Consider the following 25,968-nt stretch of genomic DNA (forward strand, 5'->3'; position numbering starts at 1 on the left):
TAGGAGAAAGCCCAGAAAACAGACCATTCTGTCATGAAAAGTGTGAAGGCTGGGTGACCAGATTCCAGCCACTTTAAAAGGACAAATGTGTCTACTGTAAGGAAAAAGGACATTGGCAAAATGAATGCCCAAACAGAAAGAAAAAGATCTCTCAGGCACTTCACCTGGAAAAAATTAATGAACCAGGCTACTACTGCACTTGGAGCCTCCAGGAGCCTAGGTTGACACCAAAGCATGGAGTGAAGCAATTGACATTTTAGTTGACAAAGGGGTAACATATTTCATCCTCCAAAACCCTAGGACAGATGACTGACCAAAAGCTTGCAGTATAGGGGATGACAGGAAAAATTATTACCACTCATCCCATTGATCTTGGAAAGGAAACAAAATCCTATCCTTTTTGGTTATGCCTAATGGTCTCTATCCTCTACTAAGGCAGGACCTCCTATGTAAACTCAAAATAATGATTTACATTTCTGATAAAATTTGTAAATGGGCTTTCAGGCACACAGTCAAATTTTATTGTCCTACCCACTTTCAGAAAAGTACCTAAAGTCAGAAAAGTTCGTTTCCTGGGAACACAATCTGATTATCTCTCGAATCTGCAGCAGAGATTCCCAGGACTATAAACAGAAACCATCCCTCTACAGTTGGACAAGCACAAAGCACCTGTATTTGTTCAGTTAATAAGTTCAGCTATATCTGTCCAGGTCAAGCAACATCTCATGGCTCTAGAAGCAAGGAAAGAGATTGTCATTCATATTCCCCAAATCAGGGAGGAAGGTATTCTGGTTCTCTGCTAGTTACCCAGAAATACATTCCATTGACCATCAAGAAATATGTAAGTCATGTCTATAGACCTGTCCATGATCTAAGGGAGGCTTAAAAATGAGGATCAAGACTATTCATCTTAATGTCCAAAATTATTGCCCTGACAGAGGTGAGTCAACCCTTCTTCACTTTTAGATAATCAGATCCAGAAGAAGGCGATAGTGGACAACTTGCTTGGATTTGGTTATCTCAGGGATTTAAGAACTCCCTAATTCTATTTGATGAGGTGCTGAGTGGTGGTGCCTTGGGCTTACACTAGGATTTCCTCAGATGATATTTTTACAATATGTAGAACACATTCTTTTAGACTCAGAAACAATAGGAAACTGTGGATGATCCAGTGAAGGACTGTTGCAAGAACTTCAGACTTAAGCTACAGGGTATCAGCCAGAAATGTTCAGTTTTGTATGTCAGAAGTTTCTTATCTTGGTTACCAACTGAAATGAAGAAAAAAGGTTTTGTCTCAGAATTACTGGCCATTTTCCAAATCCCGACTCCAGAGAGTTCTTAGGGGCAATGTGGCCCTCTCTTCTCTGGATACCAGTGTTCACATATATAGTGAAGAATCTATATGCGGCAGGCAACACTAATTGGATACAGTGGCTTATAAAAATGTAAAGTAAAATAAGAGTTAAGGAAGTTGGATGGAGATGTAAGAATGAGTGAGGTCCAAAAGGGCTATGAGAAGGGTAGTGAGGAGTAATTTGATCAAAATATAATGTATCCACATATGAAATTCTCAAAAATAAATGAAATGTATTAAAAAATTATATATCCTCTAACAGACAGCAGAAGATGAGATACATTTCTCAGTACATGTTCATAAAGGAATAATTCCATCCATAGTATCTATTATTAGGTCTTGCAGCTATGCTATTGATACATTCTAGGGGAAGACAGCAAATCCACTGTTGATCCACAAGAATCAAGTGGTTTTAGATTAAAACACATAATCGAATAGATGATCCTGGTTAAATTCAGTGAGTCAGAAATCAATATGAACAGACATATTTAGAAAGATTTGTATAGCATTAATAGTAAGAAGACTGAAGAGGGTAGAATGGTAAAAAATAAATTTAATTAAGAAAACCCTTAAGTATGCCAATGGTTTAGACATGGACTTTGTCCCCAGTGGATTTATAAATAGCCAGTAAACAATGATTTAATGCTAAATATCATGCTACCAGTAATCATGAGAGAGCGTTAAAGATTAGCAATAGTTAGCATTGATAATAATGAGATGCCTCCTTTGAAAAGTGGTTGGCAGTTGCTCAGAAAATCAAATTATTCATATATATATATACATATATATATGGAATAAAAAAATGAAAAACAATTCATGTTAAACTTACATAGGATGGCTATTGCCCATATATTTATAGCTACTAAAAATTGAAAGATACATGCCCATCAACAGTGGAATAAAAGAAAACAAACTGTGGATAAGGACAATACTATGGCTGAGTTTAATAAGCATGATGATGTTCTATGAATATATATATATATACATATATATATATTCGATACTAGCAGAGCTGTGTTGCTCTAGTGAGCAGAAATACAATTGACTTTAAGTAAACATTGGCTAAAGTTAGTTCCTGAAAAATTCCTTATAGTAACTGCAGTATTGCCAAAGCAGATGTGCTAAGATTGTATCTTATCTTCAATCATATTCTACTGAAGCTGATATAAATAAATTACAAAATAGATGTATAAATAAAACATGACATATACTAGTATTCTAAACAGCTAGCCCTTGTATCACTCTATTCACACTAACATATAAAGTCTTTGTGAGGAAATTTGAGGGGTTTAGTACTTTTGCATAATGTAGGATAGATTTTTTCCTTACTCTGCTGAAAACTTTTATCTTGCACAAGTGCCACATTTCTATAGGGAAAACAATACAGTTATCACTGCTACAGAGTAATTGTCCTTATTTAAAATACTCTTTTAGATTATACAATTTAAATCCCCTTGAATGTTATATAGATTGTTGGTAAAAAGTAATTAAGGAATAGAATAAAGGTAATTATAATTTCTGATGGATTTACTGAAAGGAGTAAAGTAAGAATTGACCTGAACCTTCAGCATCTAAAACTAGAACAAAATTAAGGAAAATCCTAAAAACTACACTGTGTTTTTAATTGATTTTCACACATCAGTGCCCTTTCAAGTTCTCTGCTTTCACTGCAAACCATAAGTAGAAGATTACTCAAAGAAAGATATTTGGTACTTGGGACAGCATGAAGTCTTCTAAAAATGTATTTCAGTATGTATAATATATGCCATGTTCTAAAAATCCTTAAATAAATTTATTACCAAAAGAAAATTTTAAAATTATTTTTGTAAAAAAGTGAGAAGAATGCAAATCTGTCCAGGATGTTGCATGAAAAATGATAAAAGATCTATTTCTAAAAGTGATTTATGTAAGTGGTATGTGCATTCAGTCTGGAATGACACCAAATTAATGTAAATTTCCTTATTCCAAGCTGTGTGCTTACTTTGCAGATCTCTTCAGCAGCTGAGAAGGAACAAATTCTTGGCTTATAGATGTACAAATTTCAGGGAATTCCATAATGTGTCTGGGTATACTCCTGTGTACATGTATTTCATTGATGGAATATATATTCCACAGTTCAAAATGGGTATACAAATCACAATATGATATTCTGGGCTATTTTTTTATGAAAAAGTTTGTGTATTTGTTTGCTTGTTTGTTGAGACAGAGTCTCAGGTAGCTCAAGATGACCTTGATGTTACTAAGTAAATAGAGAAAATCTTTAATTCCCAATCTCCCTTATCCCCACCCACATGCTAGGATTTCCTCTGTGCAGGACACCGGGCTCATGACTGTATTTTAAGACATAAAATGCTCCAAGTATTGTCACTAAAAGCAATGATCCATTCCCAAATTGTTTATCTTTGCAAATTTAGAGGCAATCTTTTCAAACCTGTTTACAAGTCTCCTGGCATGTACCTGAGTATTTATGAATGACTTAAAATTTTTATAAATAAGATGACAATTTATAATATTGTTATGTTTATATATATAATTTCAACCAGAACTTTATTGGAGAATTCTGATTACTTTCTTTTTATTGAATATTGACACCATTGACTGCATAACTCACATGATAAAACCTCGCTTTATTTCTCCTGGTTGAGATTACTTCTTTGCCAGATACAATGTTTCCTCTGTTCTCAGTTTGCCTTCCTATTAACAATTCAGTTTAAGTAACTTTATTTTCCTGTGATCTACTTTATTTCTGACATATGCTTTGTTCTGAAATCTACACTCTGAGACATGCAATAGCCACTTGAACTTCCTTTAGAATAACATCAATAATGTGCATCTTATAACCTTGTAGTTACAGTGTGTCTATTTTACCTCATGTTTTGATGACAGGAGAAGGCACTCCTTTACCTAAGCCACTCTTCCATTGTATATAATGTTTCCTATATAATGTTTCCATTGAGCAGTGTTATTCAGGTGCTTAGATTAAGCAATTGCCATTCTGTTACTTTGTCTATTTTTCTCCTCTAGCTTTTACTTCCCATTTCTTCTTTTCCTGTCTCCTTCAAAATTGCATATTCATATCTTTCTATTATATTAGTTTTGGATATCAACTGTCTTGGTTTGGATTTCTATTGCTGTGTAGAGACACCATGAACACAACAACTCTTACAAAGGATAATATTCAGTTTGGTGACTTACAGTTCAGAGGTTCAGTCCATTAACATCATGATGAGACATGGAAGTATGCAGGCAGATATGGTGTAAGAGACGGTGCTGAGTGTTCTAAATCTTGTTCTGCAAGCAACAGCAAGTGAACTGAGATAATGGGCATATCTTGAGCATAGGAAATTCCCACAATGACATAGTTCCTCCAACAAGGCACCCACTCCAACAAAGCTACACCTCCTAATAGTGCTACACCCATTGAGTTTATGGATGACAATTATATTCAAGATACCACATTCAGCCGGGCATTGGTGGCGCACGCCTTTAATCCCAGCACTCGGGAGGCAGAGGCAGAGGCAGGCAGATCTCTGTGAGTTCGAGGCCGGGCTGGACCGACAGCCTCGAAAACAATACAGAGAAACCCTGTCTCGTGAAGACAAAAAACAAAAACATCCCATCAAGATACCACATTCTACTCCCTGATTCCAAAAGCATGAAACAATTCCATAATGCAAAGTACATTTAATCCAACTTCAAAAGTTCCCCAGTCTATCACAGTCTCAACAATGCTTTAAAGTCCAAAGTTCTGTCTTTTCTGAGATTCATTCAGTCTCTTAACTCTAATTCTCTATAATATAAAAAACAAAATACTGATCACAGGCAAGGAAGCACAGTGAGAAAATACTGGACCAAAGCAAGCTGGGCAAACTCCAAACTCTGCATTATCCATGTTTGATGTCAATATGCTTTTAAAATCTCCAACTCCATTCAGCATCATTGACTGCAACATACTTATCTCTGTATACACTCCCTGTTATCAGCTCTCCTCAGTAGCTATCCCACATCCCTGTAATCTCCAACATTTTGGTTTTTCTAAAGGAACCCATGTTACATCTTCATAGCTTCATGCAATGGTTTCTGCAGGCTTCCATTTAGGGACACCCCTGATAGTTGCCTGGCCTCAGCATCTCTCCTTAGTCACGAAGGAATATTCTATAACCCCCTTTTTCTTTTCTTAAATCCAGAACAGCATGGTCAAAGTTGCCAAGTTCTGCTGCTTCCTGGGACTGGAACATGGTCCCATCATTAAATTTTATCTTCATCAACTTCCTGTTTTTGATAGTTTCCTTCACTCCCTAAACTTGGCTGAACTGAAACTCCATATGTAGATCAGACTGCCCTCCAAATTCTGAGATCCTCCTGCCTTTACCTCTGGTATGCTGGGCTGAAAGGCATGCACCACCACACCCAGTTCTAAGATGTTCTTTCATTCCTTTTTACAATTTTGAAACTTTGCTGGGTGAGATAGTACCATAAAGTCACCACTGCTTTTATTTCATTTCGTAATCTATTTATCTCCTTGAACATAGGACTTTAATGCATTCCATTTCCTGGTGCTCATTTTCTCTTCAAATAGTTCATTTTATATTTTTTCTTGTTCAGCTTGCTTCTTTTTAATATATAGTAATACCCCAATCTATGGTACTAACTTTTGTCATAGTTAGGGTTTCTATTGCTGGGAAAGAGACACCGTGATCATGGAAACTCATATAAAGGAAAATATTTAATGGGTTGTCTTGCAGTTCAGATGTTCAGAAGTTTGTCATCATGGTGGAACATGATAGCACACAGGCAGAAATGATATTTAAGAAGGCATTGAGTATTGTTCATCTTGAGTTGCAGTCAACAAGAAGTGAACTATGTCACTAGATATCATTTGAGCATAAGAGACCAAAATGCCTGCTCCTACAGTGACATACTCTCTCCAACAAGGTTACCCATACTCCAGTGAAACCACAATGTGCAATAGTGCCACTCCCAGTGACTTTATGGGGGCTAGTTACATTTAAACTACCACATCAACTATTGCCCTGTTGTGGTGCTTGCTTTATGGCTGTTATGTATATTTTTGCATAAATGATGCTTTATGTGATTTTATGTAAAAACACCATTTTTGCTGAAGCGAAGCTTTTCAGGCCCTTAAGAAAGTGTCATGCATATTTTTCATGCTATAAGTCTCACAATATAACAATGCTACAGAATTTAAACTATAAGAAAATAAAGATTGTTCTAGAATTTACTACTTAGTGTAGATACATATTCCTATTTCTGTTTTCTTCATGCTGGAAGGGAATCTTTCAATGTCTTTAGAGGAATATCCATTATTTATCATTTTTATAATATAATTATGAAATTATATTCATTTAAATTTTTTGAGGCAGGGCTTTTTTTGTGAAACAGTCTTGGCTGTCCTGGAACTCATGCTGTAGACCAGGCTAGCCTTGAACTCACAGAGATATATGATTGCCTCTGCCTCCCAAGTGCTGGGATTAAAGGTGTATGGCACCACTACCTGGCATATTACCTTTATTTTTTTCTTTTTGGCCACTTAAAATTTTATCTTCAAAGATTTACATTGAAATATAAACAACAAAGAAAAATAAGCTAATAAAGCCTATAAAATTAAAACAATTATCATTCAAAGTGCTCTACCATATGTGTGCTCAGATAACAAAATTGGATATATTATTAAAGAATATAGCCAATAAAGGATTAGTACTATGGACACGTAAAGAATTCTTACACATTTCTGCAAGTGAACAAAGCTAAGAAAATTTACTTTAAAACAGGAAAATAACAGTCATACTAAGACTATATATAAATAAGAGTCATAAAAAATAAGAAACCTCATTATTGACTGGAAAAATATAAAAATCTACAGTATAACTTTAAGTCTATGATCATGGATATAATAATGGGTACTAGAAAGCTTGTCATAGTTATGCATAATTTATAATCCATATACATTACTGAGGGAACTGCAAAGTGGTACAGCTTCTACAGAAAATTTTGGATAAAGTTAAATACTACATTTTCAGTTCATTAGTTCCATTCTTACATTTATAACACAATAAGCAAAAAGATCATGTACATATATGCTCATAGTAACATGGCTTGTGATAGTTCTAAAATGAAAAACTAGTCAATTGATAAATACATGAATAAAGCTTGAGTCCATGCAATGGCATATTACTCAACTATAAGAATTGAATGTTAATGCATTCTTCAGCAAGGATACACCTGAAAGTGTATAATCACATTTATATAAACAGTTCAGAATCTATAGGAAATAACATAGGTCAGCTAACTCTGGGAGATAAGTGAGAAATTGGAAAGTATGATGTTCCTTTTTGGAAAATGAAAGTTTGTATTTGCACATCTATGTAATGTGTGCACATATATAGTATCTAATATGGCAGTCTGATTCCTTTGTTACATTGAGAATTTTCTTCCAGTGAAATAATTGATTTCACAGGAAATTTAATGTTATACTGATCTTTGTTTTCTCTATATGTGACATTCATTTGACTTATTTCTTCCTTTCACATTTTCTGTTTGCCTGTCTTTGAGAAACTGAGTATGATGACCTTAAACAGAATGTTTTTCTGGTTATTTTTTTGATTCATTGAGATTTTGGAATTGACCATATTATAGTATTCATCAGGCTTGGCAAACTCTAAGCCATGTTTTCATTCAATTACTTCTTCACATTACATACCACCCCCAATCTGAGCATCAGAAATTCCTGTCCCAAACAGCCTTCTGGATAGTTTTACATTGACTGAACATTATTTCTTTCATAAACAACACGTTTTACTGGAGTATATTTTCATTTCTGTCTGCTAACTGCAGCAATTTCGTCTTCAAGATCCAATCTGCTGCTAAATCCTGATCTCTGGCATAGTGTTTCTTATCTCTGAAAGGTTTTTTTTCTCATCACCTTTTGTGCATATTCCTTATTCTGACATGACTTTTGGAACATATGGAATATAGCTGTAATATGTCTTTTATTGTAATTGTCTGCTAATTTGAGCATCTGTGAAAGCTATCAGACAGATTTGATTCATTGATCATTCTCATTATTTATTTTTTTCTGGATATAGATGTAGGAAGGACTATTTTATTTTTTTCCTCTTCCTTTTTTTAAAATTTAAGTTAGAAACCAGCTTGTTTCACATGTCAATCACAGCTCCCTCTCCCTATCCTCCACCCTCCTCACGAGGCCCCCCCAGTTCACCAGCCAAACTCCACTCTGATCTCCAGGGAGGGTGCGGTCTTCCACGGTGGGTTTCCGGAGTCTATCATTTCATCCAGGGCAGGGCCTACACCCTCCCACAAGAGACCAGGCTGAGAGAACATGCCTCACTGTTGGATGGGCACTCAAAGTCCATTTGTATGACAGGGATAAATAATACCCAAGGCCCCATAGATTACCTAGGCCTCATCACTGACACCCATATTCAGGGGTTCTGGGTCAGTCCCATGCTTTCCACACAGGCATCAATCTGGGGTCTAAGAGCTCCCCCTTGTTCAGGTCAACTGTTTCTGTTGGTTAAAGCAGCCAAGTCTTAACTACTTTGCTCATCAGCTCTCTCTTTCTGTCACTGGATTCCTGGAGTTCAGATCAGTGTTTAACTGTAGGTGTCTGTCTTTGCTTCCATCAGTCGCTGGATGAAGGTTCTGTTTTCCAGACTCTATGGCAGTGGGATTGTATGCCAGCACTCCCCTGATTCATGTTTAAAATCAATATGTGAGTGAGTACATACCATGTTTGTCTTTTTGTGACTGGGTTACCTCACTCATGATGTTTTTTCTAGTGACATCCATTTGCCTGTTAATTTCAAGATTCCATTTTTTTTTCAGCTGAATAGTACTCCATCGTGTAAATGCACCATATCTTCTCTATCCACTCTTCAGTTGAGGGGGCATCTAGATTGTTTCCAGGTTCTGGCTATTACAAATAATGCTGCTGTGAACACAGTGGAGCAGATGTTCTTGTTGTATGAATGTGCATGTTTTGGGTATATGCCTAAGAGTGGAATTGCTGGGTCTTGTGGTAGACTGATTCCCATTTTCCTGAGGAATCTCCATAGTGATTTCCAAAGTGGCTGTACAAGTTGGCACTCCCACCAGCAGTGTGGGAGTGTTCCCCTTTCTCCACATCCTCTCCAGCATAAACTGTCCTTGGAGTTTTTTATTTTAGCCATTCTGCCGGGAGTAAATTGGTATCTCAGAGTTGTTTTGATTTGCATTTCCCGAATGGCTAGGGATGTTGAGCACGTTCTTAAGTGTCTCTCAGCCATTTTAGACTCCTCTACGGAAAATTCTTTATTTAATTCTGTACCCCACATTTTTATTGGATCCTTTGGTGTTTTGGAGACTCACTTCTTGAGTTCTTTGTAAATTTTGGAGATCAACCCTCTGTTAGATGTGGGCTTAATGAATATCTTTTCCCATCCTGTGGGTTGCCTTTTTGTCTTGCTGACTGTTTCCTTTGCCTTACAGAAGCATCTCAGTTTCAGGAGGTCCCATTTATTAATTTTTGATATTAATGTCTGTGCTACTGGAGTTATGTTCAGGAAGCAGTCTCCTGTACCAATTCATTCAAGGGTGTCTCCCACTTTCTCTTCTAAAATGCTCAGTGTGGCTGGATTTATGTTGAGGTATTTGATCCATTTGGATTTGAGTTTTGTGCATGGAGATAGATATACATGGATCTGTATACAGTCTTCTCCATGTTAGCCTCCAGTTGTACAAGCACCATTTGTTGAAGATGTTTTCTTTTTTTCCATTGTATAATTTTAGCTTCTTTGTCAAAGGTTATGTGTTCATAGGTGTATGGGTTAATGTCCGGGTATTCAATTTGATTCCATTTGTCTACCTGTCAATTTTTGTGTCAATACCAAGCTGTTTTCAGGACTATAGCTCTGTAATACATCTTCAAGTCAGGGGTGGTGATGCCTCCAGATGTTTCCTTGCTGAACAGGGTTGTTTGGTCTCTCCTGGGTCTTTTGTATTTCCATATAAAGTTGAGAATTGTTCTTTCAAGGTCTGTGAAGAATTCTGCCAGGATTTTAATGGGGATTGTTTTAAATCTGTGTATTTCTTTCAGTAAGATTGCCATTTTCACTATGTTGATCCTACCTATTCAAGAACATGGGAGATCTTTCCACTTTCTGGTGTCTTATTTAATTTCTTTCTTTAAAGACTCAAAGTTCCTGCGATACAAATCTTTCACCTTTTTGGTTAGCATTACCACAAGGTGTTTTATGTTGTTTGTGGCCACTGTAAAGGGAGATGTTTCTCTGATTTCTTTCACACCCCTTTTATCATCTGTATATAGTAGGGCTACTGATTTTCTTGAGTTGCTCTTGTATCATGCCAATTTGCTGAAGGTATTTATCATCTAGAAGAGATTCCTGGTAGAGTTTTTTTTTTGGTAATTCATATAAACTATCATATCATCTTCAAATAATGAAAGTTTGACCTCTTCCTTTCCAATTTTTATCCCCTTGATCTCCTTTTGTTTTCATATTGCTCTAGGTAGAACTTCAAGGACAATATTGAACAGATATGGAGAGAGTGGACAGCCTTGTATTGTTCCTTATTTTAGAGGAATCACATTTAGTATCTGTCCATTTAGTTTGATGTTGGCTGTTGGTTTGCTGTATATAGCTTTTATTATGTTAAGATAAGTTCCTGTTATCTTGAGTCTCTTCAAGACCTTTATATGAAGGGGCGTTGGATTTTGTCAAAGGATCTTTCAGCATCTAGTGAGATGATCATGTGATTTTCGTTTCTCAGCTTGTTTATATTGTGGATTTCATAGATGGATTTTCATATGATGAGCCATCCCTGCATCTCTGGAATGAAGCCTACTTGATCATGTTGGATGAGTTTTCTGATGTGTTCATGGACCCAATTTGCTAGTATTTTATTGAGTATTTTTGCATCAATGTTCATGAGTGTATTGGTCTGAAGTTATCTTTCTTGGTTGTGTCTTTATGTGGCTTGGATTTCAAGGTTATTGAAGCATTGTAGAAAGAGTTTTGAAAAGAACCTTCTGCTTCTATTGCATGGAACATTTTGAGAAGAATTAGTATAAGCTGTTTTTTGAATTTTTGGTAGAATTCTGCACTGAGGGAATCTGGCCCTTGGATTTTTTTTGGTTGGGATATTTTTGATGACTGCTTCTATTTCCTTAGGGGTTATAGTTCAATTTACATTACTTATCTCTTCTTGATTTAATTTTGGCAAGTGATATCTATTCAGAAAATTATCCATTTCCTTTAGATTTCAAAATTTGTGGAGTACATGTTTTCAAAGTACGACCTGATGATTCTCTGTATTTCCTCATTGTCTGTTGTTACATCCCACTTTTCCTTTCTGATCTTGCTAATTTTCATGTTCACACTCTGCTCTTTCATAAGTTTGGATAAAGGTTTGTCTATCTTGTTGTTTTTTTCTCAAAGAACTAACTCTTCCTTACATTGATTCTTAGTATTGTTTTCCTAGTTTCTCCTTTATTGATTTCAGCCCTCAATTAGATTATTTTCTGGCATCTACTTCTCCTGGGTAAGTTTGCTTCTTTGTGTTCTAGAGCTTTCAGTTGTGCTGTTAATTCTCTAGTTAATTCTCTAGTGTAACTATTCTCCAGTTTCTTCATGTAGGCACTTAGTGTTATGAACTTCCCTTGTAGCACTGCTTTCCAATTGTCCCATAAGTCTGGGTATGTTACGTCTTCATTCTCATTGAATTCTAGGAAGTCGTTAATTTCTTTCTTTTTTTTGACTCAGGTATGGGGCAACTGTGCATTATTCAGTTTTCATGAGTTTGTAGGGACTCTGCAATTCGTGTTGTTGTTGAACTCTAAATTTAACTCATGGTGGTCTGATAAGCTTCATTGAGATATTCCAGTTCTTTGTACCTGTTGAGGTTTGCTATGTGGCCAAGAATGTTGTTGATTTTTAAGAAGGTTCCATGTGGCGCTAAAAAGGAGGTATATTTTTTTTATTTGGATGGAATGTTCTATAGATGTCTGTTAATCTCAAATGGGTCAAAACTTCTATTGATTCCTTTGCTTCTTTGTTAAGTTTCTGTCTGGTATTCCTGTCTGGTGAAAGTGGGGTGTTGAAGTCTCCCACTATAAGTGTGTGGGGCTTTATATGTGATTTGCATTTTAGTAATGTTTCTTTTTTGAACGTGGATGCCTTTGTCTTTGGGGCATAGATGTACAGAAATGAAACTTCATCTTGGTGGATTTCTCCTTTATCTCTTTTGATTGCTTTTATTTTAAAATCTAATTTGTTAGATTAGCAATTGCTACCCCTGCATGTTTCTTGGGTCCATTCTTGGGTCTGTCTTCGAATCCATTCTGTTCACCTGTATCTTTTTATGGGTGACTTAAAACAATTAATATTGAGAGATACTAATGACCATTGATTGCTCATTCTTGTTTGTTTTGGAATAGGTGATGGTGGTGGAATTATTTGTGGATTTCTACCTCTTTATTCTTTTGGATATTGTTAAGGTGGGATTATCTATTGCTTATGTTTTTCTGGTTGTAGTTAATTTCCTTGGCTTGGAGTTTTCCTTCTAGAATTTCTGTAGGGCTGGGTTAGTGGGTATATATTGTTTAAATCTGGATTTGTCATGGAATACCTTGTTTTCTCCATCTATAGTGATTGAAAGCTTTGCTGGTTATAGCCATCTGGGCTGGCATCCGTGGCCTCTTAGTGGTAGTAGAATATCCAAAATTTCTTTCTCAGCCCTTTTGTCATCTGTTTATGGGAGGGCTACTGATTTTCTTGAGTTGTACTTGTATCCTGCCACTTTGCTGAAAGTATTTATGAGCTGTAGGAATTCCCTGATAGAGTTTTTTGGATCACTTATGCAAACTATCATATCATCTGCAAATATTGAAAGTTTAACCTCTTCCTTTCCAATTTGTAATCCCTTGATCTCCTTTTGTTTTCTTATTGCTCTAGCTAGAACTTCAAGTACAATATTGAAAAGGTATGGAGACAGTGGGAATCCTTGATTTTAGCAGAATCGCCTTGAGTTTCTGTCCATTTAGTTTGATATTGGCTGTTGGTTTGCTGTATATAGCTTTTATTATGTTTAGGTATGTTCCTGTTATCCCAGATCTCCAGAAATCAGAGAAACATCACCCTTTACAATTGCCACAAACAACATATAATACCTTGGGGTAACACTAACTAAACAAGTGAAAGACCAGTATCACAAGAACTTTGAGTCTTTAAATAAGGGAATTAAAGTAGACACCAGAAAATACAAATATTTCCCATGCTCTTGGATAGGTAGGATCAATTTAATAAAAATGCCAATCCTGCCAAAATCAATCTACAATTCAGTGCAATACCCATTAAAATCCAGCACAATCCTTCAAAGACCTTGAAAGAATAATAATCAGTTTTGTATGGGAAAACAAAAGACCCAGGATAGACAAAACAACCTTACTGAACAAAGCAACATCTGGAGGCATCACCATCCCTGACTTCAAAGTCTATTATAGAGCTTTAGTCCTGAAAACAGCTTGGTATTGGCACAAAAATAGACAGGTAGAACAATGGATTCTAATTGAACACCCTGATAATAACTCACACATGTATGAGCATCTGATCTTCGACAATGGAAAAAAGAAAGCATCTTCAATAAATGGTGCTGGCATAACTGGATGCTTGCATGTAGAAGAATGTGGAGAGATCCATGTCTATCTCCATGTACAAAACTTAAGTCCAAATGAATCAAAGACTGCAACATCAATCCAGCCACACTCAACCTCTTAGAAGAGAAAGTGGATGGTACCTTTGAACGAATTGGTACAGGAGACTGCTTCCTGAACATAACCCCAGTAGCACAAAGAGTTAGGTCAACAATACATGGGATCCAATCAAACAGTGGGCTACAGAATTACATAGAGAATTCTCAATAGAGTAGACTAAAATGGTTGAGAGGCACTTGAGAAAGTTTTCAACATCCCTAGCCATCAGGGAAATGCAAATCAAAACAACTCTGAGATACCATCTTACTCCTGTCAAAATAGTTAAAATGAAAAACACCAATGACAGTTTATGCTGGAGAGGTTGTGGAGAAAGGGGAACACTCCTTCACTGCTGGTGGGTGTGCCAACTCATACAGCTACTTTGGAAATCAGTATGGAGATTCCTCAGGAAAATTAGAATTAGCCCACCACAAGACTCGGCAATTTCACTTTTAGGCATATATCCAAAAGATGCACATTCATACAACAAGGACACGGAATTACCATATGAAGATGGCAGAGGTCTTTAAAGAGAAAATGCATAAATTCCTTGAAGGAATCCAGGAAAACACAAACAATGGAAAGAAACAAATAATGCTTTTCAAGGGCTGAAAATGGAAATAGAATCAAAAAAGAAAACCCAAAGTAAGGTAATTCTGGGCAGAAAAAAATTTAGAAATTCTAACCAGAAATCAGAACTACAGAGGCAACCTTAACCAACAAAATACAAGAGAAAAAAGAGAGAATCTTAGATGCTGAAGTTAGGACATAAGAAATGATCATCATCAGGTTTAAAACAAAATTTTAAGTCTTCTTTATTTTTAAATATAAATTAGGAACAAGGTTGCTTTGCATGTCAATTCCAGCTCCCTCTCCCTCCACCCTCTCACACCCTCCCACCAAACTCGCATCCCCCCTTCCCCAATCCTCACTCCATTCACCAGGGAAGGTGAGACCCTCCATGGGGGCTTTACATAGTCTATCATTTCATCCAGGGCAGGGCCTAGGTCCTCCTCCAAGAGTCCAGGCTGAGATAGCATCTCTCATTGTGGGATGGGCACCCAAAGTCCATTTGTATGTCAGGGATAAATATTGATCTACTACTCAAGGCCCCATAGATTATCTAGGCCTCCTCACTGACACCCATATTCACTGGTCTGGATCAGTCCCATGCTGGATTCCCAGTCATCAGACCTCTATGCTCACCTGTCCTCTCTCTCTGACACTGGGTACCCTGAGTTTAGCTCAGTGTTTAGCTGTGTGTGTCTGTCTCTGCTTTTATCAGTCATTGGTTGAAGGTTCTGTTTCCCAGACCCCTCTGGCAGTGGGATTGTAGGCTGGCACTCCTCTGACCCATGTCTAAAATCCATATATGAGTGAATACATACCATGTTTCTCCTTTTTGTGACTGGGTTACCTCACTCAGGATGGTTTCTTCTAGTACCATCCATTTGCCTGCAAATTCAAGATTCCATTGTTTTTTCTGCTGAATAGTACTCCATTGTGTAAATGTACCACATTTTCTCTATCTACTCTTCAGTTGAGGGGAAACTATGTTGCTTCCAGGTTCTGGCTATTACAAATAATGCTGCTATGAATATAGTGGAACAGAGTGCTAGAACTTAGGGACATTAAGGGAAACTAGTGCAGTGAAAACTGCCTGAAATTTATGATGTTGATCCTAATGAAGTCTTGAAATAATGAGGGAGACAGAGACCCAACTGGCCATCTCTTGCCAAGTACCAAGACTGAATTATATTGAATTGAACTGTTGGCCAAAGGAGTACCATAGAAATACCAAACAACAAAAGCTGTTGTGAAAACAAATAGGTTGTTCTCCACAAACTGAGACCAAGACCTCATTGTTGAAGACAGTGCTGATACAACTCATTGAACATGGAGAGGTTGTTGGAAACTTCACCCCTAAATTATAGTGTCTTTTTAGGTAATAGTACACTGTAGGATATGAAAAGAGAACCATAAACACCAACCCTGTCACCAATACCTTTGGTCTACAATTTGTCCTACCTGTAAAATATGCTAGGGCAATGATGGCACAAAGCATGTAGAGATAAGCAGGAAATATATGAATGAACTTAAGACCTACTCCATGAAATGGTAAACATACCCAACACTTCTTGGGTGACCAAGAACCAGAAAATGAATACCCAAGAGACCTAGGGTAAACCAAATACTACTGGTCTAAAAAACCAAGTAAGTACAAAATGCTATACACATAGACTGGTGTCAGCTGTCACCAGAAACTCATGCAGCAAATAGGAATAAACATACATATGCATATTGAGAGAGAGAGAGAGAGAGAGAGAGACAGAGAGATGGAACCAAACATCTATAAATGGGATAGCTCCATCAATTCTCACCCCCCAGGGCTTAAGGAACCCCATGGAGGAGGAGGCATAATGCATATAAGAGCTAGAGGAGATGGAAGATGGAGGACACCAGGAGAACAAGGCTCTCTTAATCTCCTGAACAAAGGTCATATGTACTCACAGAGACTGAAAAGATAAGCACAGGCCAATCCAATCCTCTGTGAATATGTTATAACTTTCATTTTAGTATTTTTGTGAGACTCCTGAATGTGTTATTTAGTGGGTCTCTCATTCTTTTGACTGCTCTTTTCCTTCTGTTGGTTTTTCTTTTCCAGCATTGAAGTGATGATATTTGTTTTATTATATTATACTTTATTTTGTTCAAAAATAAAATAAAGGCTGGGCGTTGGTGGCGCACGCCTTTAATCCCAGCAGAGGCAGGAGGATCTCTGTGAGTTTGTGGCCAGCTTGGTCTACAGAGATAGTTCCAGGAAAGCCTCCAAAACAATATAGAGAAACCCTGTCTCGAAAAAACAAAAACAAAACCAAAATAAGTAAAATAAAATAATATATATTTTCTTATTTCTATAGACTCTTGGTATACCTTGATTTTATGTCAAATACAGTGAATTTTATATTAATAAACTACTTATTTTTCTGTTTCATTTCTTTGTACTCACTATCAATGATCATTCATGCATTTCTTCCATTTTACAAATGTACACAAAATTAACACCTCTCTTACCATGTACTACTTACTTATTCTTCTGTAATTCCTGTATTCTGTTTTAGTCTTTGCATTTAAAACTACTCTCTCTATATATATGCATATATATGTATATGTATGTGTGTATGTGTATGTGTAGTGGACAATTATGCATATACATATATTTAAAACAGTCACACACTATATATGTAAAGCAGACACTACACACACACACACACACACACACACACACACACAAACACCCACACACACACCCACACACACATATATATATGGTGGTAAAATGTAATACTCCAGATCTTCTCAATTCATTTTTAATTGGATTATTCCCCTCTTATTTTATGGGTAAGAAAACATAACATTTGAAACTTCTGTGTATGAAATGCCAAGTCTTGCCTGTAAGAATGAGAGGGTTATTATCAGGACTGCTCAGCTTCAGTGCTTACCCTATTGGTGACTTCCAGTACTCACTTTCTTCAAATGTATTGTATGTTATAAACGTTGATATTTTTAAGTCTTTCAACTAGATGGTAAGCTTGTACATTTATTTCTTTTAGATCTTTTATGTGCGCTCAGGAAAAATTACCACAGCAGACAATAAATATTGATCACTGGTTGAATTTCTGTGCCATCCTTCCTTCACGTAACAATAGGCAGGTAGCACAGGTGTATTCAACATGGATAGGCAGGAAGCTTGCTTTCTCCAAAATTATACTTGCTGGACAATGGTCTGCTGATGAGAGAAAATAGCTCTAAGAAATGAACTAGTAACAATGAGATCATTTTCTCCTTGAAAATATCTCACTCACTTCAAAAAAATATATAGATATTATGTTTCACTCGTATAGTCTGAAAAGTCAGGAAATGGTGGGACATATCTCAGGTTGTTTCAAAATGAATTCAGTATGTTTTCATCTTCACTTTTGTAAAGACTGCCACCAAAAAACTGAATTATCCATTAAATTATTGAACAATTAAGGTGGAAAAAAAGAATTTTTTATTTCTGTGAACTTCACCTCCATGAAGAAAAAAATTTAAGGACTTCGATTAAAGAAATTCTGTCCATTCTGTGTGTCTCACTGTATCCTTTCTGTAATTGCTCAAACTCTCCACTTTAGTGAGAAATACTTGGAATTGTAAGATTTTCCACCTGTGAAGACTAGAACAAAGGGATTAGACAAAAATGAAATTGATATAAATCCATGTAATTAATAGCTATCCTAGGGAAATTTGTATTCCTGCTTCCCTTTGAATTAGTTGTGGTGATTTGTGGATAATTGTCATAGGACTCTAGTGACAGAGGTGACTTTGCTCCAGGAAGGTGGCCACTTGTAATATATGAACAATGACATAATTATAACGATGTAATTTAGTCAAGACTGTCAACAGATGAGAAAACCTATCCTACAGTCACTTTTCTAAAACAGACATACTATAATGAAAATAAAACTAAGTATGATAGTTTAGGCTTAAGTATACGACTGCTTGCATTAATTGTGTGTGCTATACTATGCTATACCCAAGTAAGAAAATTCTAAATGGTACTGAGTGATCAGAATGATCTCTGTATGCTGATACTGGTTTTTACTAACTTATTTCCATGTCTGTCATGGAAATATTTTACCAATTTACTGTCCTGTTCTCCTTTATGCAGATTTCAAATCAAAATCATTATTTTCCTCTGTAATCTTTAAAATTAGATTACCATATTGGTGTTCTATCAATACAGTATAAATAATAACGCAATATAAATGAGCACAATTGTCCTATTATGGCTTTTGTAGTATAAAATTGTATTACTGCCTACTAACTTCCCAGAAAAGGAAGAGCTGCATCTACAGGAAATTCATCTTTTCCATGCAGCTAGAAAATACCTACAGATCCCTTGAGTCTTTGGCATGCCCTTCAGAAACTGTGTCTGATTCTGAGGACAACTGAAACTGATAGCATTCATTGTATCATTTTCCAGAGAATTAGAAGATATTTATCAAATTGTAAATCATGAAGTTCTCAATTAAAGGACAGAATTGTAGAAAATCAATACCAAGTCTCATTTTTATCTGATTGTTTTTTATTTAAAAATAAATTTTTTATTTTACATGCCCACCCCAGTTATTCCCTCCTCTCCCTTCTCCTTTCCCGCATACCTTCCCTTCTTCACAAACCCCAGCCAATTCTCAGAGGGGTTAAGGCCTTCCTTGGGGAATCAATAAAGTCTGGCATACCAAGCTGAGGCAGATCCAACCTCCTCCTCCTATATCAAAGCTGAGCAAGGTCTCCCACCATAGGGAATGGGCTCCAAATATCCAGTTCATATTCCTGGGTCAAGTCCTGTTGCCACTGTCAAGGGAACCCCTAACAGATCAAGTCACAACTGTCACCCACATTCAGAGGGTCTAGTTCAGTCCCAAACAGGTTCCCTAGGTGTCAGTCCAAAGTCTATAAGCTCCCACCAGCACAGGTCAGCTGTCTCTGTGGGCTTTCCCATCATGGTCTGACTCCCCTTGTTTATATAATCCTTCCTTCCTCTCTTCAACTGAACTCTAGGAGCTCAACCTGATGCTTGGCTGTGGGTCACTGCATCTGCTTCCATCAGTTACTGGATGTAGGTCCCATAATGACAATTAGGGTAGTCACTATTCTGATTAAAGGGGAAGACCCATTGAGACACACTCTCCACTATTGCTAGGAGTCTTAGCTGGGGTTATCTTGGTGGATTCCTGAGAATTTCTCTAGCACCAGGTTTCTGCTCAACCCCATAATGGCTCCCTCTATCAATATATCTCTTTCATTGTTCTCCTCATCTGTCCCTCCCCCAACTCTGTCTTCTTGATCTCTCATGGTCCCATCCCCTACATCCTCCCTTCTAAACCTTCTTCCAGTTTACCCAGGAGATCATAATTATTTTCCCTTCCTGGGGCCTCCACATGTTTCCCTCTTAGGGTCTCCATTTTTACCTAGCATCTCTGGGGCTGTGAACTGTAGCCTGATTATCCGTTGGTTTACATCTAATTTCCATTTGAGTGAATACATACTGTGTTTGTCTTTCTAGGTCTGGTTTTATACTTCCATCCATTTGCCTGAAAATTTCAAGATGCCATTGTTTTTACCACTGAGTAATATTCTATTCTGTAAATACACCACATTTTCTTTATTCATTCTTCCCTTGAGGGGCATCTAGGTTGTTTCCAGGTTATGGCTATTACAAATAATGCTGTTATGACTAGAGTTGAGCAAATGTCCTTGTGGTATGATTGTGAATCTTTTGCATACATGCCCAAGAGTGGTATTACAGAGTCTTGAGGTAGGTTCATTCACAATTTTTTGAGAAACTGCCATTCTGATTCTCAAAGTGGTTGTTCAAGTTTGCATTCCCACCAAAAATGGAGAAGTGTTCCCTTACTCCAATCCTCATTTTTCAGCACTATGGAAATCACTTAGAGCAACTGCCTCATTTTCTGCATTTTAAAGCTGAACTTTGAGACTGAGAAGACTAGCATTTTCAACCATGTGGACATTTTACTTATATTAGTATAGGATGTAAATCATAGTTTTAATTTTTAAAATTTGCTTCAGCTAGCATACAAAATATTAGCTATCATTATGGTCTTTTCAAGGAAATGTGTTTTAATAGATTAAATAAATTATTTTAAAAAATTATGTAGACTGACTCTGCTCACTATCCTATAGCACTGACCCTCACTTAACATTAATTTTATTGTATTATTTTCTCATACAGGAAAATACCATGGGAGATTTTTTTTGCTTTGTGGCTTTGTTTTTGGGGGGGCATCTAATGAGAATCTCTGGATAAACCCAGGTGTGTTGAGAGACTGATTTCTGTATCAGAATAGCTTATTGGATCTGTTTCTGTGTTTGTTTTCTGGATTCGGTGGTTAATTTGGTTTCTAATCATGCTTTTGACCCCATTTCCAGACTCTTTGTGGTAACGGGAGAAGAAAGGCCCCGCAGTAGGTAATTAAGTCTGTGAAAGCAGTGCTGCTTACTTTTCATTGCAGCACATAATCAGAGTGCCGTTGCTCAAGTGTAAAATGCAGAAATTAATGATCCTATATAATACAGATTAAGGCTTTCATTTTAAAAACTATCAGTGCAGAAGAACAAAGGTAGTGGAAGCAGCATGATATTTGGATTTTCAATATCTAGTAAGGATTGCAAATTTTGAAAGAGGTTTCTGAGCAAGAGACTAATCAAAACTCTCCTTATGTTCTATAGTGATTGATTAGTTCAGAACTCAAATACATTACTGCCCCATTGCATCTTTGAAAAAGCACAATTAGACACATTTGTCCATGTCTTTTCACTTGTAAACACGCCCCTTTGTTCATTCCGATCCAATGGCGATAGTAAGAGCATAGAGCACACTGAGCATCACACAGTAGGTACTCATCAATAATTCCATGTTTGAAGCCAATGTGCTTTTTCCGTCAAGGGATTTATAAAGTATATGCAAGAATCAAGAAGATAGAATGCATGCTTAATACTTTTAAAACCATACTCATGTAAGGATTTCTGTCGTAGTGTTATTTTACCCCTACTCTAACTTCCTAGAGTACAAGGCCACCCATGCTTGAGATATCTGTTTATAATTTGCCCCTCATAAAAAGAAAGTTGTTTCCAATAAAAGTGAATTTTTTGTTAATACAAACCTTGAGGCCCCCAAACTCACCTATTTCACAATGTGACTGAATTATCTGTCCTCAGATATATGCATAATCTGGTACTCTCTGTCAGCAGCATCCATTCTATTCATGATTGTATTGATGCAGGTTTTGTTTAAACCATTTCATTATAACATTTCATGTTTGTTTGCTGTTAGCCATTGTTAATAATATTATTCTTATAAAATTATTTCTCATTTGTCATCGTAATAAATCAGTCAATCTAGTCAACATTTCATTGTTTTTGAGTTTCCAATCACATCACAAAGATACCTGAGAAAACCAGTCACTAGCTCTTACCTCTACCTCAAGCTGCAAGGTGATCCTGGGTCCACCAAACCTCAGATTGAAATCCCAAACAGCTGTGCTCTCCTCAGCGTGGCTGGAAAATCCTGAGACTCAAGGACTTCCTATCTTCAATGTGGCTGGAGAATGAATGCCAACTCTGAGACCCTGTTCCTGTGTTAAAAACCTTTCATGAATCCTGGGATTAAAGGTGTGAGCTCTAAATCTCTTTTAGACTGATTTACTCTTATATAGGCCATGGTGGCCTTGAATTAACAAAGATCTGTCTTGAGTCCTCGGATTAAAGGTGTGTACCACCACTGCCTCATCTCTATATTATGAGGCTGACTTTGCATTCTGAATCCTCAGGCAAGCTTTAATAAATCATAAATAATATATCACCACAGTTTCTGCTAGAACCTACCATCTGACATACCTACGACAGGGAGAGTTCCCAGGTTGCCCTGAGCCCCAGTAATCACGAAGAACATATCTACAAGAAGGGGAGCTAGTAGGTGAAAGATCATGAACTGAAGGCACCCAATAGACACATCACAGGTATTGACTGGACTCCTAAGAGCAGCTGCAACTCCTGGTGAGATTGACCAGGCAGCCATTTTTGGGAAGAGGGCCTTACTCGAGAACAAGTTGGCTGTGGGGAGCAGAGCTCGACTCATTTCTATTTAATATTTTGAGTCTGAAAATGACTGGTTGGTGAGGAAGCATGTGAAGAAGTTAGTTTTGACTGGCATCCTAGCAGCGTTTTGATGGCTGCAGGCTCATGTGACTTCAAAATGCAGAGTGATTTCTGACTGCATCAAAAAGGTGGATGAGAAGCTAACCAGCCCACCCCGGGACAGCAAGATGCCTTTAGGTCAGACGATGTCTAAATTTGGCGGCAGTGGTGCCAACAACCAGTCAGCTTCTCTGCCAGTGGTAACTGCCTGGTCTAGGTCAGCCATAACAGCACTGTGTCAATCGCTGAAGGCTCAAAAAGCGGGCGAGTTTTAACTCTGCAAACAGAGTTGCGGACAATGCTGAGTGTGTCCTTTGTCTCAAAGAACAGCTTGTGGCTACTGGTCATTACTGTTGCCTAATGCTTTTTGACTATGACTATGACGGCCATGACTGTTTGGCCTTTTGTGTCCAAACTGAACATCCCAAACAAAGCATTTCGTGCCCCATGTGTACCATGGAACACTTCCAAAACATGAGCAAGAATGAGGTCCACAGCTGAGGATTGCAACACAGCCTTGGAGACACTACACCAGAATGGAGTCACACAAGTACCTGTTTTTCAGGTGAACAAGAAAGATTGTCACAAATTTTGCAATACCGGCATCAATGGAACAATGGCAATTCTCTGCCATCCAGCGTGAGGAATCCAGTTGAGCACCCTCTGCCATTTGCATGATGGTGATAGTTGGAGGCCCATGGAAACACTGCCACACTGACCAAAAAACTAATGTGTATTCCAGTGGAGGCTGTCATGAAGTGAGGGTTTTAAAGACAATAATGGTTTGTTCGCTTCGTTTTTTCCTGATTTCATTTTGCTACCTCATTCTTTTTTTTGACCACAGGTTCTCTTTAAGTAGTTTATTATGGAAAATCGCCACACTTAAAGAGTAAAGGAAGCATGTACATTGTCTACTAAAAAAAAATAAAGAAAAATCCCAAGCATGGGAAGTAATTAGTCATAATACCCCATTATGTAACTTTAAATGTAAAATCAGACCTAGATCTCCAAAATCTGATTCAAAATGAAAAGCTTAGCTCCCCTTTGGCAGTTGGGAAAGCATTTGGCATGTTGGTCTGGCACAGTTCTTAACATGTATTAGTAAAATTGTTAACACAGGAAGAGCAGCATTTGGTGCACATTGGTAACCATTCTAATCTATTTGTAAAATATGCTATGTAGCATTGTTTTCTAAACAGAGGAAAATGGTGCTTTGGCATGCATCTTCCATCAGAGTATGATAATCTAAAGAACTTGTTTTAAAGTGAACCCAGGAGTTACAATAATGAGCTCCCTGGCCAAGCACCTGTGTTTTGCCATTCAATTTTCACTTTAGCCAAGACTCACTCAAGGGTTTAGTGCTTATTCATTGTAACACATACTTTAGATTTAAATAACATCATGCCTTCCAAGTTGCATTCTGGAACGACAATGCCACCATTACTAACAGCAGCACTGCCCGTCCCTGTACACAATGTCATATCACATTAATACTGTGGCTCATTCTGCTTCTCACAGCACAATTGATCTCTTCCTTCCCCCTATAAATTATGCAGGCAGGTTTTACTTCTTATAGCATTTCTGAAAGTCAACTTAAAATATTCTCCAGTTATTTTTAACCAACATAATGCAGGTAAAATCAGAATGCCTCAGATATTAGACAACCTGGCTTCTTAGCCTGACTTCATGCTTATGAGAAATTAACAGCCTAGCCTGTGACAATGGGGCAAAGTCAGAAGCTGAAACTCAGAGGTTGAAACCTAACAATGAAGACAATCTGGGGCTTGATGAAGTCAATTCCAAATATTTCTTGGTTGAGTTTTGCAGCGTTAACATTCTAGGGGAAAAATGCTCTACTAAAATCATCCAAGGGTCTGAGGATATGGTTTATTGGTAAATGTCTGACATGCAATCAGGACGTTTGATTTCCAGATCCCATGTAAAATGTCAGTCATGACACCATACATACGTCCATGATGAAGAAGAGAGGTAGGAAATCCCTAGGGTTGGAGGACAGCTATCCCAACAAAACGAGTGAGTTCCAAGTTCTCTGAACCTTAAAAAGGATCTCTATAAGAAGGATAGTGATAGAGGAAGAAATCTGATATGTGCACTTGTGTATACACCACACACAAACACACCCATTTACACATGCATGCATACATGAAATAGTTCCACATCAATTATGCAACAGTATGTCTGTGGATTTGAAACAATTAATCCCACAATGGCTCCCACTGAAGGCAGTAGAGGACTCTTGATCTACCCACTCATCTTTCAGAAATGGATACTGGCAGGAGTTGATAATACCAATAAGGAAAGATTTAGGGATAAAAAGATACTCTTACTTCACCTCTTCCAATGACCAGGTTACTACTATCTTTTTAGTTGAGTTTCAGAACCATTTTCCTGTTCAGAAAAGATTAATAATGCAATTGGAAGGGTATGCTTCATAATGAAACAGACAACTTATCTTTTAAAGAGTACCCACAATCTAGGATTTGTGCTTTTATAGTGATGAATTTGTACACGTGCACTTATTGTCTCTTTTTTGCAGGTAAGAACAAAAGAGTTAAAGGTGTGCAGTAATCATGATATCCATTCAGCTACAAAGAAAAGCTGGGATTTGAATGTCCAAATGGAAAAATGAACAGGTACAAATAAAAATAAATTTCTTAAAAAAAGTCACAGGGTCCAGCCCAATGCCTGATGTTGGGGGTTCTTTACATTGCTCACTACTTTTTCAATCATGAAACATGGAAGCTAAGGTACTATCTTTGACACTTGAAATTTCTCCTGGATAAACTTGGAATTTTTATTCTATTCCTTTCTATCTGCTCTTCCCTCCCCACTTCTGCATTCATTCATCTATCCCAGGGGGGTGCATATCATAAACTTAGCCTTCCTTTTCTGCCCTTTTTTATCCCAAGCTTTCACACAGAATGAGTTTTTGTACATTCCTTTTCTTTACACAATTCAGTTAAACGATATCCTCATGATCTATGCCTTCATATCTATGAGTGTGGCAGAATAAAACACGTTTTATTGCATAATCAAACATACTCTT

At 37.2% G+C, this 25,968-nt stretch overlaps 1 pseudogene; it reads left to right on the forward strand.

Moving 5' to 3' along the window:
- The first annotated feature begins 21,556 nt into the window (after nucleotides 1–21,556).
- On the forward strand, nucleotides 21,557–23,544 carry LOC101835214 (annotated as a pseudogene).
- The last annotated feature ends 2,424 nt before the right edge of the window (nucleotides 23,545–25,968 follow it).

The sequence above is a fragment of the Mesocricetus auratus genome, unplaced genomic scaffold (genome assembly GCF_017639785.1).
Source record: "Mesocricetus auratus isolate SY011 unplaced genomic scaffold, BCM_Maur_2.0 Super-Scaffold_6730, whole genome shotgun sequence".
NCBI classification, from domain to species: Eukaryota; Metazoa; Chordata; class Mammalia; order Rodentia; family Cricetidae; genus Mesocricetus; species Mesocricetus auratus.